Source organism: Globicephala melas, chromosome 7 (assembly GCF_963455315.2).
Source record: "Globicephala melas chromosome 7, mGloMel1.2, whole genome shotgun sequence".
NCBI lineage: Eukaryota > Metazoa > Chordata > Mammalia > Artiodactyla > Delphinidae > Globicephala > Globicephala melas.
The window spans coordinates 10,516,305-10,535,722 of NC_083320.1; positions in this window are offsets into that span (position 1 = coordinate 10,516,305).

Below are 19,418 nucleotides of genomic sequence, written 5' to 3' on the forward strand. Positions count from 1 at the left end.
TTAAAACCTCCGGGGCTTACCTGGTGGCGCAGTGGTTGAGAGTCCGCCTGCCGATGCAGGGGACACGGGTTCGTGCCCCGGTCCGGGAAGATCCCACATGCCGCGGAGCGGCTGGGCTTGTGAGCCATGGCCGCTGAGCCTGCGCGTCCGGAGCCTGTGCTCTGCAACGGGAGAGGCCACAGCAGTGAGAGGCCCGCGTACCGCAAAAAAACCAACAACAACAACAAAAAAAAAAAACAAACAAAAAAACCACCTCCCATTCTCTGCTTATCTCATCTAATATAAAATACCTTCTTTCCCTGGTGTACCAAGCCCTACATGACCCAGATCCTGCTTATCTCTCTGACTTCATTATGTACCAATCAACCTATCATGCACATTATGAGTCTTATTCTTTTTTATAAAACCACTTTATTGAGATATGATTAACATGTAGAAGGCAGTACATAAAAAATTTATACAATTCAATGCGTTTGCAGATAAGTATACAATTGTGACACCATCACTACCAACAAGACTGTAGATATATCCATCATTTCCCAGTTTCCTGTCACCCCGCTTATCATTATATTTCTGTACTGTGTGTGTGTGTTAATAACACTTAGCATGAGACCAACCCTCTTATCAAATTTTAACTATACAGTACAGTACTGTCAGTTATAGGCACTATCCTGTTATTTATCTTGTATAACTGAAACTTTGTACCTGTTGACTATCACCTATTCTCCTCTGCCTCCAGCCCCTGGTAACCACTATTCTACTCTCTGCTTCTGTGAGTTTCACTATTTAAAATCTACCCGTAAGTGAGATCATACATTATTTATCTTTTAGTGTCTGACTTATTTCACTAAACATGATAACCTTCAGGTCCATCCATGTTGTCATAAATGTCAGGATTTTCTCCTTTTGTAAGGCTGAGTAATATTCCATTGTATATATATACCACATTTTCTTTATCCATTCATCCATCCATGAGCATTTAGGCTGTTTTCATATCTTGGTTATTGTGAATAATGCTGCAGTGAACATAGGAGTGTAGATACCTTTTTGAGATGCTGATTTCAATTCTTTTGAATAAATACCAAGAAGTGGGATTGCTAGCTCATGTGGTAGTACTATATTTAATTTTTTTGAGAAATCTCAATACTGTTTTCCATAAAGGACTGCACCAATTTACACTCCCACCGACAGTGTACAAGGGTTCATTTTTCTACACATTCTCAACACTTGTTATCTTTTTTTTTTAATAATATTCATCCTAACAGGAGTGAGGTGACACCTCATTGTGGTTTTGATTTGCATTTCCTTCTTGATTTACAGTGTTGAGCACCTTTTCATATACCTATTTGCCATGTGTATGCCCTCTTTGGAGAAATGTCTATTTATTGTTCTTACTACACTGAGCTTATCTGTAACGTAAGACCTCTGTATGAGCAGAGCCCTCTAAGAGGGAGACTCTCACTTCAATCTTTGCAAATTTGTGCTTTCAGCCAGATGCCTATGCAGGGATGTTCATGCAGCTTTCAGCCTAAGGGTCACTTCTTTATAAAGGTTTATCCTTCCTATCCAGTCTAAGGTAGCCAGTCACATCACCTTCTATCACACTCCAAGATTTAATTCTCTGTATACATATTTTCTGGTTTATTTATGTCCATCTCTTCAGTGTTAGTCTTACTTAACTACAATGTATGCTACAGTTAAATGCTGGGACATTTTCAATTCTCTTCATTATGAAGTTACCATTATATAAAAAGTGCCTCTCAGACGTCTAGGTGTTTAATGAACATGCGGAAGTTGTACAAGTAAATGGGCTGCCCCGCCAGATAAGCAGTGTGAAATTAACCAACCACAGATAATATATATGTGAAGCATTTGACTGTCTATAATCGATAATTTATTAGAGTTGTCAATTTGACAAAGAGTAATATTTTCTTGTTTTAATATGTATTTCTTTTATTCATAGCTTAAGTTTACCTGTGCTTTAATAGTTATTCATGTTTACTCTTTTGTGAATTACCTATTTTTCCCTTTGACAATTATTTTACCATGAAACTAATCTTCATTTGAGTTGAGAACGAGGGGATAAGAATAAGCCAGGCTTGTGTGTTGGCTTTGCATTCCAGGAAGACAGAAAAGAAAACACAGGAGGAACAAGGTTGGCACATCTGAGGAATAAGTAGGCCGGTGGGTGTGGAGAAGAGAAGAGGTGAGTAGCGTTGGGGGTTTGGATAAGCAGGGATGGGATCATGCAGGACTTTGTAGGTTATGCTACAATTTTTTTTCTTTTTTGGTACGCGGGCCTCTCACTGTTGTGGTCTCTCCCGTTGCGGAGCACAGGCTCCGGACGCGCAGGCTCAATGGCCATGGCTCACGGGCCCAGCCGCTCTGCGGCATGTGGGATCTTCCCGGACCGGGGCACGAACCCGCGTCCCCTGCGTCAGCAGGCGGACTCTCAACCACTGCGCCACCAGGGAAGCCCAATGCTACAATTTTTATATGGTATCTTAGTTGTATTTGGAAGCCATTAGAGGTGTTTTTTAATTCGGGCGCACCTGATCTTAGTTGCCACATGCAGGAAGTTTAGTTGCAGCATGCGGGTTCTTAGTTGCAGCATGCGGGATCTATTTCCCTGACCAGGGATGGAACCCAGGTTCCCTGCATTGGGAGCGGAGTCTTAACCACTGGACCACCAGGGGAAGTCTCCATTAGGGGTGTTTTAAACAGAAGAGTAACATCTCTGGTTCGAAGAAAAAAATCCCTTTTAAGGGGTGGTGAAAGCTCAAATGTACGATGAGTAAGGTAGAAGATGGACAACAAGTCAGAGAGTATTGCAGAGACCCAGGCAAGAGGCAATAACAACTTAGTCTAGAAAAGTAGCAGTGGAAATGGTGGGGAAAAGTCAGATCTGAGATATATTTTGAAGGTAGAACCAACAAGATACAAGATTTTGTGTGGAGTTGGAGGAAAGTGAGAAATATTACCAAATGGATGGCAACTAAAAAGAAGATTGGAAAATAAGCGGGTGTTGTGGGATGTGGAGGTGAAGTAGTGGTTTGGTGACATTGTTTAGAGACTGCTCAGGCAGCCAGTTGGATCTGACGAGTGGGCAGTGACTTTTGGACTGTGAGTCTCAGAGGAGAGATGCGTTTGGGAGATACGCATTAGGGAATCACCAGGATATAAATACTGGTGGAAGTGCCTGTACTCACCATAGGAAACTGTAGATAAAGAGGTGTCCCAGAGCTGAGTCCTGGGTCAAGTAGCAAAGGGCGGGGCATCAAAGATGACACAGCAGCGACTGTCACTTACTGACTGCTTCCTTTGCTTGTGGTTTAGAAAGGCCCTGCCCATCCTGAAATAAGACATTTACCTGTATTTCCATCAATTCTTTGTGTGGCTATTCATGCAACTCTTGAAAATACTTTAAGATAATTTTGAGAGATAGATTTCTAACTTCATGTATTTTTCCAACGATGTATCCAGTTGTTCAAGGGTTCTACTAAATAATTCACCACTTTCTCACTCATTTAAATTGGCAACTTGATTATAAATTAAATTGCTATATGTACTTGAGTTCACTTTTGGCCTTTCTCTTCTGTTCCATTGTTTCTTCTGTTCAAATACCAATACTAAACTTTTATTTGTGGTAAAATTTTAATACTTTTTATTGTTTGATCATGCAAATCCTCAATTACTGATCTTTCACAAAATGTTCTTGGTTATTTGTCTCCATTTATTTTCAAGTTGAATATTCACATCATCTTGTAGTTTGTCAAAAAAGTTATCCATTATATTTTTTGTTTTTGTTTTTTTGTTTTTTTGCGGTTCGCGGGCATCTCACTGCTGTGGCCTCTCCCATTGCGGAGCCCAGGCTCCGGACGGGCAGGCTCAGCAGCCATGGCTCACAGGCCCAGCCGCTCCGCGGCATGTGGGACCTTCCTGGACCGGAGCACGAACCCGTGTCCTCAGCATCGGCAGGCGGACTCTCAACCACTGCGCCACCAGGGAAGCCCCTCCATTGTGTTTTTAAATAGTGTTAAATTATATGCACACATTGATTTTGAAAAAGTCACATATTTGCAATATTTTTTCCCATAAGGAATCTGGTTTATCTCATTTATTCAAGTCTTTCTTAAATCCCTCCAAAAAATGTTTTTAGTTTGATTCCCACATTTAATCTGTATTCATTATTTGATTCCTATTCCTAACTTTTTGAGGTTAGTACCATGGAATAAAAAACAGATTTACACAAAACAATTCTTGGGAATAGAGAAAAAGCAAAAGAGGTCTTATTATCATGACATTTTATGAAGTCTTGGGATACGAGGCAGTTACAAGGCAATGTAAGTTTGTATGATTATAAAACATTACCATTGGGCTTCCCTGATGGCGCAGTGGTTGAGAGTCCACCTGCCGATGCAGGGGACACGGGTTTGTGCCCCGGTCCGGGAAGATCCCACATGCCGCGGAGCGGCTAGGCCCTTGAGCCATGGCCGCTGAGCCTGCACGTCCGGAGCCTGTGCTCCGCAACAGGAGAGGCCACAACGGTGAGTAGACCCGCGTACAGCAAAAAACAAAAAAACATTACCATTAAAAAGAAAGCCACCCTGTAGATCTGTGTACAGGTTTTACACAAATTCCTTAAGATGTTCTTCAGGAAATGTCACCAACAGCTGTGTGACCAGGCCAATGTATTTACCCTGGTTCAAAGCTGGTTCCCTCCCAAGGAAAGTGGGCATAATTATATGCCTATAGTGTTGCTGTGAATTAAGCCAGGTAACATGTGCTAAGCAGGTTTTATGGGGACTAGCACACAGCAAGCACGCAACAAATGTTAGTTCTTAATTCGAGAAAGTTTCTCTGGTACATAATTAAGACAAAGAAGGACTACAATGTTGGAAAACGAGATTTTTCTTTGATAGTAATCTTTCCCCCTTCTCTTCTACTTTATATCTCCAGATGCCTACATTTTAAACATGCCTCTTTTTAAAATGGTATTTTATTACTGTGTTAGTTTCCTGTGGCTGCCACAGCAAATTACTATAAACTTGGTGGCCTGAAACAGCAGAATTAAAATCGGCATCACTGAGCTGAATTAAGGAGTCAGCAGGACCATGCGCCCTCTGGAGGCTGTAGGGGAGAATTTGTTCTTTGCCTCTTCCAGCTTCTGGTGGCTGCGGGCACTGCTCAGCTTGTGGCCACATCACTCTAATCATCAGGGCCACAGCATCTTCAAATCTCTCTCTCCTCCACCTTCATGTTTTCTTCTCTGTGTGTGATCAAATCTCCCTCTGGATTCTTCTTACAAGGATACATGTGATTGCACTTAGGGCCCACCTGGATAATCCGGGATAATCTCCTAATGTCAAGATCCGTAACATCACATCTGCAAAATCTCTGTCTTACAAGATAACATTCCAGGAATTAAGACTTTATATTTGGTTGGGAGGGCGTTGGCATTCCTCAACTTATGACAATCATGTTCTGCTAAAAGTGATCTGAAATAATATAGAAATACCTGTGATTAATTGAAATAGAAATTGGAATAGTTCTACTTAAAAACAGAAAGAATTCATTTCATAGGTTATATGTTTTCACCATTTCAAACAAACCTTCCTAAAGTTTAAAAACTTTGCTGAACAACTTTATTGTTCTTGTTATTCCTTGAGGGGGTGGGGATGGGCTGGGAACCTTGAAGGTACTGGGACCGAAGTTTGCTGTGCTCAAAAGAAAATCAAAATCTGATACCACAGGAGTTAATGTGTTGTAGAAATTATTTTCAACTCCAGAGCCTCTGGAACAATCTATTCAGAACCTTTGAAATACAACATAATGTCATCAGCAGAAGGGAGACACAGTGTGAAGGGTGGCTGATGTCCAAGGCCCGGTAGTAGATTTATGATTATTCTGCCACTTGAGGCAGCAAATTTAATAGGAGGTATAGAAAAAAAAGGTTCCTTACTGACTTCCCTTGTGATGATGGAAATAACAGAACAGCCTAAGCTTAAGTGCTATTAAATCTCTTCTGGAGAGTTGGGCACAGGAGGGGAGGAGTGTGCAGTGGGGAAGGCGAGCGTCCCAACAACTTTTGTATTTCATGCACCGAGGGACACTGGAGTGGATTATCTAAGAAAGGTGAGAGCTCCAAGGGCTGTAGGAGGTGAAGTGACCAGACCCTCAAAAGAGAAGTGTAGACAGGAAAGTAAACACAGATTTTTATATTTTTCCCAAGAGAGTGGTAAACAATAGAAGAAAACCATGACCTTCTTGTACACAACACTCTTGATTATGAGGTTGGGTAAATCGGATGGGGGCTGTGGCTCTGAAGGTAGCAACAGAGGACTGGCCCAACTCATTCTCACAGGTGAAGAGGAATTTCTGGGGGAATGCTGAGTGCTGAGGGACCAAGGGACATAGAACATCCAGTGTTGCTGACAGCTATGCATGCAGCGTGATGACCGCCACCATGGACACAGGGTGAAGCCTCCTGGCACTTTTCCCATCTTGAGATTCTCATACAGCAATGCTATGGAAAGGAAGGGACCTCCCCATGCCAAACGTGACTGGGATTGAACAATTTCCTAAGTGAGGGAATTTAGAAGAGGTTTTAAATTTATTAGGAAATCAAAAGAAGCAAAATAAAGTGATGTGACCTTTTTAGTGTTGTGTCTCATGTTCATACAGACATGTGACCAAAGTGACAAAACCGGGACAAAGAATAATTGCATTTAAGAAACTTAGTCTCCATATAAAGACAGAGCTTTCAGGGCTTCCCTGGTGGCGCAGTGGTTAAGAGTCTGCCTGCTAATGCAGGGGACATGGGTTCGAGCCCTGGTCTGGGAGGATCCCACATGCCGCGGAGCAACTAGGCCCGTGAGCCACAACTACTGAGCCTGCGCCTCTGGAGCCTGTGCTCCGCAACAAGAGAGGCCGCGACAGTGAAAGGCCCGCACACCGCGATGAAGAGTGGCCCCTGCTTGCCACAACTAGAGAAAGCCCTCGCACAGAAACGAACACGTAACACAGCAAAAATAAATAAATTAATTAATAAACTCCTACCCCCAACATCTTCTTAAAAAAAAAAAAAAAAAAGAGCTTACAAGTTAACAAATAAGTTACAGGAAAATTAAAACTCTCTTAAAATATGACCTTGAAAAAAACAAGGGTCAGAGCAGTGTATACAAATTTTTTCTATGTGTGTAAAATAAGTAGAAATATATGTATATATGACTTTGCTTAAATATGCATAAAATATCTTTTGAAGGACTCACATGGCATTTACAAGGCTGGTTTCTTGCAGGGAGGGAAACTCGGTGGCTGGGGGACAAGGATGGGAGGGAGATGTTTCATGGCATGTGAGTATGGGAGTGGCAGTCAGACTGGCTCAGCTGCTAAAGAAGACTCACAGGACCCCCAATGTCAATGCTTGTTAATTTACAGTTTATTTCGGGAAAAATACTCAATTTAGTTACAAATTAAAGACAGGACATCACGGCCAAAGGAGGCCACCCAGCAAGAAGTCTGAAGAGGCAGGTCTAAGGTCCAGTTTCCTCCCTCTATAGCATCATATCAGACTGCTTTTCTCTCTTGAATCAGAAGCCACTGGACATATGCAGAGAACAACTCTTGAACTGGGGCTATTACACCTTGCTGGTCAGGTAGGCATACTTCTTACTGTGTAACCAAACCCAACAACAAGAGCCCATTGGAAGTGTACTGAGACTAGGTACAAGTGCCCCTGTTATCAAAACGATGCTGGCAAGCTGGTACAAACTGCCCCCAAACTCCTCAGACCCATGGGCACAACATAACCCTGTGAATCAGTACCTTTCACTTCTTGACCAGGAATCGGTGTCATGCAAGTATGTGAGCCAAACAGTTCAGGCCAATTCCAGGAATGAGCGAATTAACCCTCATATTACAATGCACTTTGGTGACTTTTGAAATTTTAAGTAAGAGACTAAGATGTATATGAGACTGTGAGATGTCAGGGTTCAATTGGGGAAGCAAAGCACCATTATTATTATGGAATAAGAGAATAAGAACTTAACACAATTGTGCAAGGATTTGGAAAAATAAGGATCTCAACAGAGGAATTGGTAGGCCAGAGAAAAACACATGAGAGTGGGCAAGATGAAGTAAGGAAGGGAATCTGGGAAACAGCACATCTAGCTGCTGTGGGACCTTGAAGGAGACTGGTGGAGAAGTCAGTAGAAGGTCAATTGCCTCGGGACTTTGCCTGTGCTATTCCTCTGCCTGGAACAGCCTTCTCTAATCCACCTGCCTTGCTCCATCACATCTTTCCTGTTTACTTAGATGTAACCTTCTCAGGCCACCAATTTAAAATTGCAACCCAACCTTCCCACACTCTTTTTTGTACTTGATTTTTCTTCATGCTACTTATATTTTAAAACACTCTATATTTTACTCATTTATTTTGTTTATTTTTCATCAGGATAGCAGGAATTTTAGTCTGCTTTGATTCCAGTTTTATCAGCTATGCCTAAGACATAGTAGGTACTCAGTAAATGCATGCAGGCTTTAGGAACAATGAAGTCATGCTGATTATTCATGGCTAGCTTTATTTTCTTAGAGAAAAAAAGTATTTCCATATCCTCTTAAGAAAAATATAGCATGAATACTTATGATAAATTCTCTAGTCTGCATCTAAAGATATATAATTTGCCCCAGGTAGAAGTAATAATCACTTTAATCAGCCTGGCCACTTGGTTACATTTCTTTTAATCCCTAGATATGAAGTTCCAGAGACAATCTGATTCTGAGTTATAATTAGTACATTTTAGGCTAACCAGTAGTCATAAAATAGATACGTAGTGCAAGTCTCTTTTTGTTTGTTGGTTTTGACCCTCAGCTTTAAGGTTCCAAACAAATAGAAGACAAATTGCTAAGTGAAAGAGAAGATTGAATAGTTAAGGTTCACTCTGAATAACTTAATTGTCACATTGTCTCTGGGGAGCGGGGGATAATTTATAGAAGTGTCTCTTCTACAGATAAAGACATAGGCACATGGGGTTCTGTCAGTAATTCAGCAACAGGCTACAGAAGGGCTCAAATATTGCTGACCCATGACTTTATTTTTTTATACAACATTTGTATCATGGGATATATTTAACCTAGAGTTTAGATCAATGGCTTTTTGTGGGACAAGGTTTTTTTTTTTTTTTTTTTTTTTGCGGTACGCAGGCCTCTCACTGTTGTGGCCTCTCCCGTTGTGGAGCACAGGCTCTGGACGCACAGGCTCAGTGGCCATGGCTCATGGGCCCAGCCACTCCACGGCATGTGGGATCTTCCCGGACTGGGGCACGAACCCGTGTCCCCTGCATCGGCAGGCAGACTCTCAACCACTGCGCCACCAGGGAAGCCCTGTGGGACAAGTTTTGATAGTGAAAAACTTGGGTATGCAGAAGTCAACTTGAACAATTCAACCTTTGATTTCTTTGCTGTGAGCTCAGGTGAAGTCCACCCAGCACCCTCTTCTGATCTCTGTGTGTCCACCTGCGGTCCCCGCCACAAAGTGTTGCTGTTCCTCACCACGGCAGGCCACGTGGACACAGTGGTTTGCTCTTTTGGAGACAATCTGTTCCCTTTGGTAACCTTGCAGGTCCCTCTTAGGGCCTGGGAAGCAAGCCGTGGAGGCAAGACCCTCTGTGCCTCACTCTCAAGCTCCCAAGCATGTCAGCCATCCCTGCGTCCCTCCCTGGCTGTGTGGTCTGGGGAGATTTGCTGAACTTCTGTCTTCAAGAGCCAGGTTAGTAAAGGAATTATGGGGCTTAAGTTCTCTGGTTTCTTTTAGTCTCATAGTTAAAATCATCAGAGTAAATGATATTGCACTTCCCTTCTCATCCCTCCCCATATCCCATGTTTATACCAGGTTGATGAGAACGCAGTGAATAGCCTCTACACCTCCTCTAAAGCTTTTTATATTCCAAACTATCCCTTCCTCTTCCCTGACTCAGAGAAACTTCTAAAGAGGGATACGGGGTGGGATCAAGAAGGAGTGGATTCTGCCTCAGTAGTTCCTTGCTCGTATATTCTGTTGTATACCAGTGATACCTTTCGAACCTAGAAATTATGAAATTGACATTTTCATTGTTGTTGTTGATGACTGCTCTGTGAACCAATCACTTCCTGATGGCCCAGTGTCTCGCAATTTAACTGAAGGATATTGTGAAACAGTTGGCTTACTTCTCAAACAATCATTCCATCACAGTTTTTAGAGCCTTTCTCTAATTCTGCAGTCAATTTGTCCACAGTTATGCTAGTCAGTTGTGAGCATATTTAGAATCTTCTTAGGCATTTCTGTAGTGCTGTGCTCTATACTAAATACTGCAAAAATCTTTTGGTTGTTGTTGATTCAGAAGGGGATGTGGTGGTGAGTAGGGAGGAATCAACCCACAGAAATGGGACAATGGATCATGGAGATAAAATGAGTTTCTTCCTGAAATCTCATTTTGGTAGCCCGACTTAGAATTTTTCAGGTTGCTTCCCATAGAAGAAATAATGGAATCTTTTGTATTAACATCTAAAATTGTGAGGAAAGCTGGCTCTTAAATGAAAAGATAGATCTGGACTTAACTGACTCTGTGACTGATTTTGTGCCTGATAGGTGGTGTGGTTAGACAGTCTTGGGGTCCAACCTTAGTTCTCTTTGTCCCTGGCATCGTGAACTTACCCAGAAATACTCGCATCTGAATGATGGAGATAATATTTCCATTTCAAATTTTTTCAAGCTATTTACATGAGATATTATATGTATCTAGAATGGAATGATTTAGTAGAGAAATAATCTCTTAGCTCAGGATATATGTTGTTTAAAAAGGATTCAAACATTCGCTTGAAGATTTCTAAAATCAGTTGTCTATGAAAACATGAGAAATGAAAAAGGGAAGTTAAGACAACAACACCAAAACTGAGTGAGGCAAGGAAAGGGAGGACAACAGATTATTTTCCAGGTATGAACCTGTTACCAAATCGGGTCCAGCTGCTCACTGCTCAAAAATCAATACTCAAGAGAGTAGATGGTAGAAAGGAAAGTTGCTTTTAATCAGAAGGCTGGTAATCTGGGGAGATGGTGGACTCAATGTCCCCAAAAATCCACCTCCGAAGATTCTGCTTGACCATGAAAGTTTTAAAGGGAAAAAGGGAAGTAATCTCAGTTAATCGTTGAAATAGTGGATCAGACTCCTTGGCAGCCCCCACTGCATGCATTGACTTCTTGTGATCTTCCTCTAGATGTTACTTTGTTCACGGTTTGTTCACACAGTTTGTTCTCGAGATTACTAAGGGGAAGTTAGGAAAGAGATCTGGTCATCTGTTAATTACTTATTCTTCATTTATACTTCTTTGATCTACAAAAAGAACTAACAAGTTAGACAAGGTATTGTGTGATTAGAAGATTTGAAAGGTGTGCTTAGGCCAGAGATGAGTAGAGCATGGAGACGCCCGGTTTAAAAGTTAGCTACAATATGGCTCTGCTAAAGTGGCAAGAAAAGGGACTTCCTGCTGAGGGCATTTTCCTGCAAAGAACTGCTTCCAAAGCTAAAGAGTGAACTAGATTTGTTCATGCAAAATTGAGTTATTCTTCTTATTCTATAAAGCTCTTTCTAATGTGCAGAATTTAAAAAAAACATTATTTTATGTTTTAGGTAACAGTTCCCTTTTAAAAAAGGAATATTTCATGCTCTGCTACACTTCAATTTTATAAAGCAGACCTCATAAATACATTATTATCTCCCTCTTGGCTATTATGAGGAGAATTTTAAAGACTAGCTTTCTTACTAAAGATTGATACCTAGAATATAAAAACTAGAGTTGTTCAGATTTATTAAGAAGGAGAAAGAACCAAGCTAGAAAATCTCAATGAGAGTGAAACGTTTGTTTACTGAGTTATCCCATTAGTTCAGCAAACATTCAAGTAAGAAATGTAATGGCAAGTATCCAATTTAACCAGCAGGCATAGTAAAATTATAAGAGGCTTTCATAAAGTTTTTGCATACTAAGAGATCCACAATTTCCCTTGAATGGAACTGGAAACTAAAGCCATACCAATACTCCCTCCCGCCCTCATTCTTAAGGTAAAGCAAACTTTTCGGAGCAGGCTCTTTATCTAATTTATATTCAATCATTTGGAGTCAATAGTTTTTCAGTGAACATTTTCTTTTGTAGCATATGTCACTTCCAGTTCATGCTTTTTGGTTTGCATTAAAATTATTCTCTCTGTGATAAGAGGATTATTCCATCACCCATTGCAGATCTCAGAAATGATCAAAAGATAAAGATTCTCTCTGTAGTGACTTCCATGTGCCTGTCCACTATACAGTATCTAGCACTCTGCATCAGGGGGTTAGTGAGGGTTCATATAGCTCCTCCCATTTGTTTCTCAGGATGAAACCTCTTTCTAACGGTGATCACAAACTTGCCTACACTGTATCTTTTCCAAATGTGTTGACATTTCAGGCAGGTAGATGTATCTTCCCCTGGTTTCTGTAGAGGTATGAATTTTTCCCAATGTAATCATTTAGTAATTTCAGTGAATATTTTAAAGAGAGATAAACGTTTAAAACATGGGCTCAGATCACCAGATTAGACCCCAAATCAGAAGTTAACCCTAAAAAAAAGCTCTTTTTTTTTTTTTTTTTTAAGAGTGTTGACTCAGGTCAGACTTACTCATGGAAGTTTATCTGTGTTTCTTGGAATGAATCTCTTGTTCTCTTTTTGATATCACTCTTTATACACTTGAAAAACATAGAAACTTTGTTTAATTAGAGACAGATAATATAATATCAGCAAAGAGTTAATACTTGCAATTATAGAACAAAATACTGTTGATATATTAAAATGCTTATGTTCAAAATAAACCACTTTGTCTCTATTGCTTCTCTGGCCAATCAAAGCATAATATTTCTAATTAATTACTTAGCTGCAAACATCAGGCATATTTGCTTTTCCTTTTTTCATTCCTCATACATTGATCCCTGTGGTAGACTGCTACAATAATGGCCCCTAATGAATCATACTTCCCAGTATCTGTGTATAAGTATAGTCTGTCCTCATGGACTTAGAGCTTGGCCATGTGTCTTACTTTGGTTAGAGAGACATCAACAAGTGTGACACAAGCAGAGGATTGAGGAATGCTTGCTCCTTGGAACTTGACTGCTTGACGGGCCTTGTGAAGAAACAGGTCTAGCATGAGAGACATACCAGGCATAAGAGTGAGGCACCTTAGATCAGTGAGCTTCACTTGAGCCATCAGATAACTGCAGCCATATGATTGACTCCAGGTAAAACCAACAGAAAGCCACCCAGCTGAGCCCAGCCCCAAATCCTAAGCCACAGTATAATGAATAAATAAAATGGTTGTCATTTTAAACTAATAAATTTTGGAGTAATTTATTACATGAGTTTAGATAACTGATACAGTCTTAGTGTAAATACTTGTCAAGAAAATTTTTTTTCCTTTTTGAATGGGTATATGTCTTTAACACATTGTAAATTAACATCCCATTTTAAGGTATAAATTCTCCAATTCATATGTATTGCAGTGATGAGAGTGTGCTGCTCAGTTCTCTTTTAAGAGAGAAATTGCTTCAAGGAAGGTGAGAGTTGCCAACTACCCTTCTTATTTACATAAGAGCATTTTGTGCAGTTGATAATACAGGGAAATGCATAAGTGTGGTATAACTAAAACAAATCAGGATGAAATGAAAACCCAAGAAACAAGAAAAGAGAGGAAGAGAAAAAAAGAAAGGTATGACAAAAAATAAAAACAACATGGCTGAGGAAAGAAAATGTAACAGAACCCCAAATGTAGTTTTTAGTTTTCTAAGAGGATTGATAAAATAGGAAATATGTTGGATAATATATTAGTTGTATTGGAGTTGGAAGACTGCTGTTTACACATATCAAGATTATTTTTTTCCCAAAACAGTCATTTTTCTTTCTTGAATTTGATTTTTACTTAGAATTTTCCTCTCAAGTCAATATTTGTCAAAAGCCAATTAACCCATCAAGACCACATTAAACTGGACTTCCTCCAGGAGGTCTCCATGAAGCCAAGCTCCTCTATGAGAATAAGTCCTTTTATTTACCCATTTTTCTGGTTTTTGCACTTATTTATGTGCTGCCTTTTTTGTTAGTTTATAGTAAAGGTCATTTATCTTTATCATCATCCTTTGTTTGAATTCCCAGTGACAATCATAATACTTCAGACAATTTTGTTTTCATTCAAGTCTCTGCCTTAAATATTAAACCTTAACTGAATTCAAAGGTAATGGATATATGACTTATTTACGTTTCTGTAATCTTCAGGTCTTGTCAGAGAAGAATAAGAAGAAATTTAGAAATAAGTCAAGTAGTTTACAAAGACATTTCACTGAAATTTCATACTCCCAAGATGAGATGCTATTTCTATGAAGAATCAACCCCCACTGATCTGTAGACTCCTCTGTGGTTGCACAGTGGGGTGCAAGCGGGGAATGAGGAGCATCTTGTTCAGTAGCTCCTAAAAATAGACATATTTTATGAAGATCTAGCAGGAAATAATCCAAGAAAATGATGCAAGCAATTTTTTAAAAATCACAAAGGAGAAGGAATAGCATTATGAGGTTTCAGACAAATAATGCTAAAAAGAATGAGACATGTACGTGGGTAATTTATTTTCTGAATTCTATGCATGAAATTCCCATGTTCAAAGCCCAAACTCTAAAGTCTGGTTAGGTCATAATAAATCATTTTAAATCCAGAGAACCACATGACCTTTCTGCACTCAAGACAACAGCTTAGGTTTACCTCCTCACCACCATGCTCTTTACTACCATTTGATGTCTAACAGGAGCTATTTTTGTTTTCTATTGCTATCCTGCTCTTCCTTCTTTCTATTTTATTCTTGGCAGTAGATCCTGGCTTAAGACTATGTAGAAGCATCTCTTCTATGACTATTGAGCTCTTGAGCTCCCACCTAATCACTACCATCATTGTCATCAGTCATGTGTTAAGTCTCTATGTTGTGTAAGGTCCTGGGGATTCGAGACACATCATCTATATATTGATATTCATGTCCTATACCGGTGATAATTAATGATGTAGGTAGTAATTTATTCAGAAGTTTAGGAAAAGTAAGTCTTAGCTAAGTAAAAAGAAGGGAAATCACTCTGGAAGAGAAAAATGGGAAAAATGCCAGTAAACATGCAGAGACTAACTTCATGGAAGTAAATTGTTCACACAGAGGAGTAAGGGAAGATATCCTTGAAATATATTTTAAGGCAATATTTTATGGAGGTTTGAATGCCAAGAAAAGAAGTGTGGATTTTATCCTCCAATGGGGAAATAATTAAATGTTTATTGGGAGGCCACAAATTTATTTATTTACCATGTATTGAATACAACATAGAACTAAATGCTTGGAATAGAAAAGGAATAGATGCATTACCTTCCAAAGGAACCGTGCATGACAGAGGGTGAGAAATTGCCACACAGAAATAACAATATATGTATAGAAAAATGTATGAATATGTTTTCCTCAGGTAGGTCAGAAAAATGGAAGTGTTTTTTTTTTTTCTACTTAAGAAGAAACATATCAGACAAGGAAATTATAAATAGGATTTCTTTAACCTAACCAAGAAGGAGATAAAGGCAATTTCAACTGGAAAGAACAGTGAGCTAAATGACAGAATCCTGGAAGGTCAGGAAATGCTGACTACAATATGATTGGAGCTGCATAAAAAGAGCTGACTTTCTGCACTAAACCTTACTTTCACAATATTTTGAAAGAGTTAATGGACTTGAAACATTGGAGAGAAAAAAATTGATTACAAAGATCACAAGCAAATATTTGGCTCAACACTCTACAAGTGTAGAGTAGAATTAACTTAAATAAATATACAACTACTGTTGAACTTAATATAATATGAAATAAGTTATTGTTAATTGTACATTCTATGTGTCTGGCTCCCGGCTGAGAACTTCATATTGATTTACATTCTGAGCTAGCTGGTAGACTGAAATCTACTTCATTCTTTCAATAAATATTTATTGAGAACTTACTATGTGCTGGACTCTCTAAGGGGACCATCAGTGAGCAAAACAGGAAGAACTCCCATTCATGGTGATGCTTATGTACTTGATGGCACCATCTTCCTCACTGTTGTATCCTAAAGGCTACACACAATGCTTAATGCAAGAAAGTGTCACATGCACATCTAGCCAAGATTATCTGGGGCATACCTGGGGTCAAAAAGTTGCATTTATCATTAGTTGCAGTGAGGAAGCCTGCACGTCACGGGAAACATTGAGACATCTTGGTAAAAGAGTGAGTTCTTCTAAAAAGGATCTCTTATGGGATTGGAGTTTGTGTTGGGTGATCTGGGAGAAAGTTCAAGGAAGCAAGGATTTTCTCTATATTAGATACTGTCAGAAAAAGGACAATTCTATGACTGGGAATAATAAGTCTTATCTAGGAGGGAAGACTAGAGGTAGGTTAAAGCTGTAATTGAAAAAAAAATGGAAAAGAGATAGCCATTACTCATATTAGGCAGGAGAGAGGGATATTTGGCAGTTGGATATTTGTTGTAGCTTCCACAATGACCTGGTTTTTGTTTATGCTGGGACAAAATGATGAGTGGTCTTGTTCTTTGTTTCACTTCATCATGGTTGCAGAATGACCTTGTCTGATGTTGGTGTCCTGTGAAATTATTTTTTTTCCAAAAGGAGAACAACACGGCAGAGCTGTGAGGACCAGACCAGCTCCTAACAACAGCAAGACTTAGCAGTCAGGATATCAGGGGTGTTCTCTTAGAATTAACTGTTCAACCACAATGCTATGAGATAAGAAATCAACTAGAAGAAGAAAACTGCAAAAAAACAAACACATGGATGCTAAATAATAGGCTGCTAAACACTAATAATTCCCTGAAGAAATCAAAGAAGAAATAAAACTACCTGAAGATAAATGAAAATGAAAACACAGTGATCCAAAACTACGGGATGCAGCAAAAGAAGTTTTAAGAGGGAAGTTTATAGTGATACAAGCTTACCTAAGGAAACAAGAAAAATGTCAAATAAACAACCTAACCTTACACCTAAAAGTAACTAGAAAAAGAACAGAACAAACAAAACCCATGGTGAGTAGAAGGAAAGAAATCATGAAGATCAGAGAGGAAATGAACTAAATAGAGATAAAGGATTAGAAAAGATCAATGAAACTTAGATCTGGTTCTTTGAAAAGATAAACAAAATTGATAAACCTTTAGCCAGACTCATCAAAAAAAACAACAAACAGAAAAACAACAGAGAGACAGAGACAGAGAAACAGAGACAGAGAGAGGGTCCAAATCAATACAATCAGAAAGGAAAAAGAGAAGTTACAAGTGACACCACAGAAAAATCATAAGAGATTCCTGGGTACAATTATATGCCAATATACTGGACAATGGAGAAGAAATGGACAAATTCCTAGAAATGTACAATCTCCCAAGACTGAACCGGGAACAAACAGAAAATAAAAATAGACCAATTATCAGTAATGAAATTGAATCACTAATTAAAAAAAAAAAACCTCCCAATAAACAGAAGTTCAGAACCAGATGGTGTCACAGATGAATTCTACCAAACATTTAAAAAAGAGTCAACACCTATCCTTCTCAAACACTTCTAAACTCATTCTACAAGGCCAGCATCACTCTGATCAAAACCAAAGATATCACAAGACAGAAAATTACAGGCCCATAACACTGATGAACATAAATGTAAAAATCCTCAACGAAATGCAAGCAAACTGAATTCAACAGTACATTAAAAGGATCATACACCTGGATGTAATGGTATTTATCCCAGGGATGCAAAGATGTTTCAATATTCACAAACCAATCAATGTGATACACCACATTAACATATTGAAGAATAAAAAGCATATGATTACCTCAGTAGATGCAGAAAAGAATTTTTAAAAATTCAGCATTTAGTTATGATGAAAACTCTTAACAATGTAAGGAAACACACCTCAACATAATAAAGACCATATATGACAGCTAACTCAATAGTGAAAAACTGAAAGCATTTTCTGTAAGATCAGAAACAAGACAGGGATGCCCACTCTTGCCACTTTGATTCAATATAATATGATAAGTCTCAGACAAAGCAATCAGACAGAGGAAATAAATAAATTTAATCCAAATTGAAAAGGAAGTAGTAAAACAGTCACTCTTTGCAGATGACATGATACTATACATAGAAAATGCTAAAAGCACCACCAAAAAACTACTATAACTTATCAATGAATTAGGTAAAAATACAGGATACAGAATGAATATACAGAAATTTGTTGCATTTCTATAAACAATGAAATATCAGAAAGAGAAAATTAAGAACAAATCACATTTATAATTGCATCAAAAGAATCAAATACCTAGGAATAAAACCTGTACTCAGAAAATTCTAAGACACTGATGAAAGAAATTAAGGATAGCACAAACAGATGGAAATATATATGGTGTTCTTGGATTGGAAGAATTAAATTATTAAAATGAGCATACTAACCAAGGCAATCTACAGATTTGGTGTGATCCTTATCAAAATATCAATAACATTTCTCAGAGAATTAAAACAAGAAGTTCTGAAAGTTATATGGAACAACAAAAGACACTGAATATCTAAAAAATTCTTGAGAAAGGAGAACAAAGCTGGAGGTATCACAATCCCTGATTTCAGACTATACTACAAAGCTATAGTCATCAAAACAGTATGGTACTAGCACAGAAAAACAGACACATAGATCAATGAAACAGAAGAGAGAGCCCAGAAATGAACCCACACATATATGGACAATTAATCTATAACAAAAGAGACAAGAATATACAATGGGGAATAAGCTTCTTCAATAAATGGTGTTGGGAAAACTGGAAAGCTATGTGCAAAATAATCATACTGAATTCTTTTCTCACACTATATACAAAGATAAACTCAAAATGCATTAGACACTTAAATGTATGTCCTGAAATCATAAAACACCTAGAAGAAAATATAGGCAGTACTCTCTTTGACACTGGTCTTAGAAATATTTTTTTTGGATATGTCTCTTTAGGCAAGGGAAACAAAAGCAAAAATAAACAAATGGGACTATATCAAACTAAAAAGCTTTTGCACAGTGAAGGAAACTATTGATAAAATGAAAAGGCCACCCACTGAATGAGAGAAGATATTTGAAAATGATATATCAAATAAGGGGCTAATATTCAAAAGATACCAAGAACTCATACAACTCAATACCAAAAAAGTAAACAATCCCATTAAAAAATGGACAGAGGATCTGAAAACACTTTTCTCCAGAGAAGACATACAGATGGCCAACAGGCACATGAAAAGATGCTCAACTTCACTAATCATCCAGGGAAACACAAATTAAA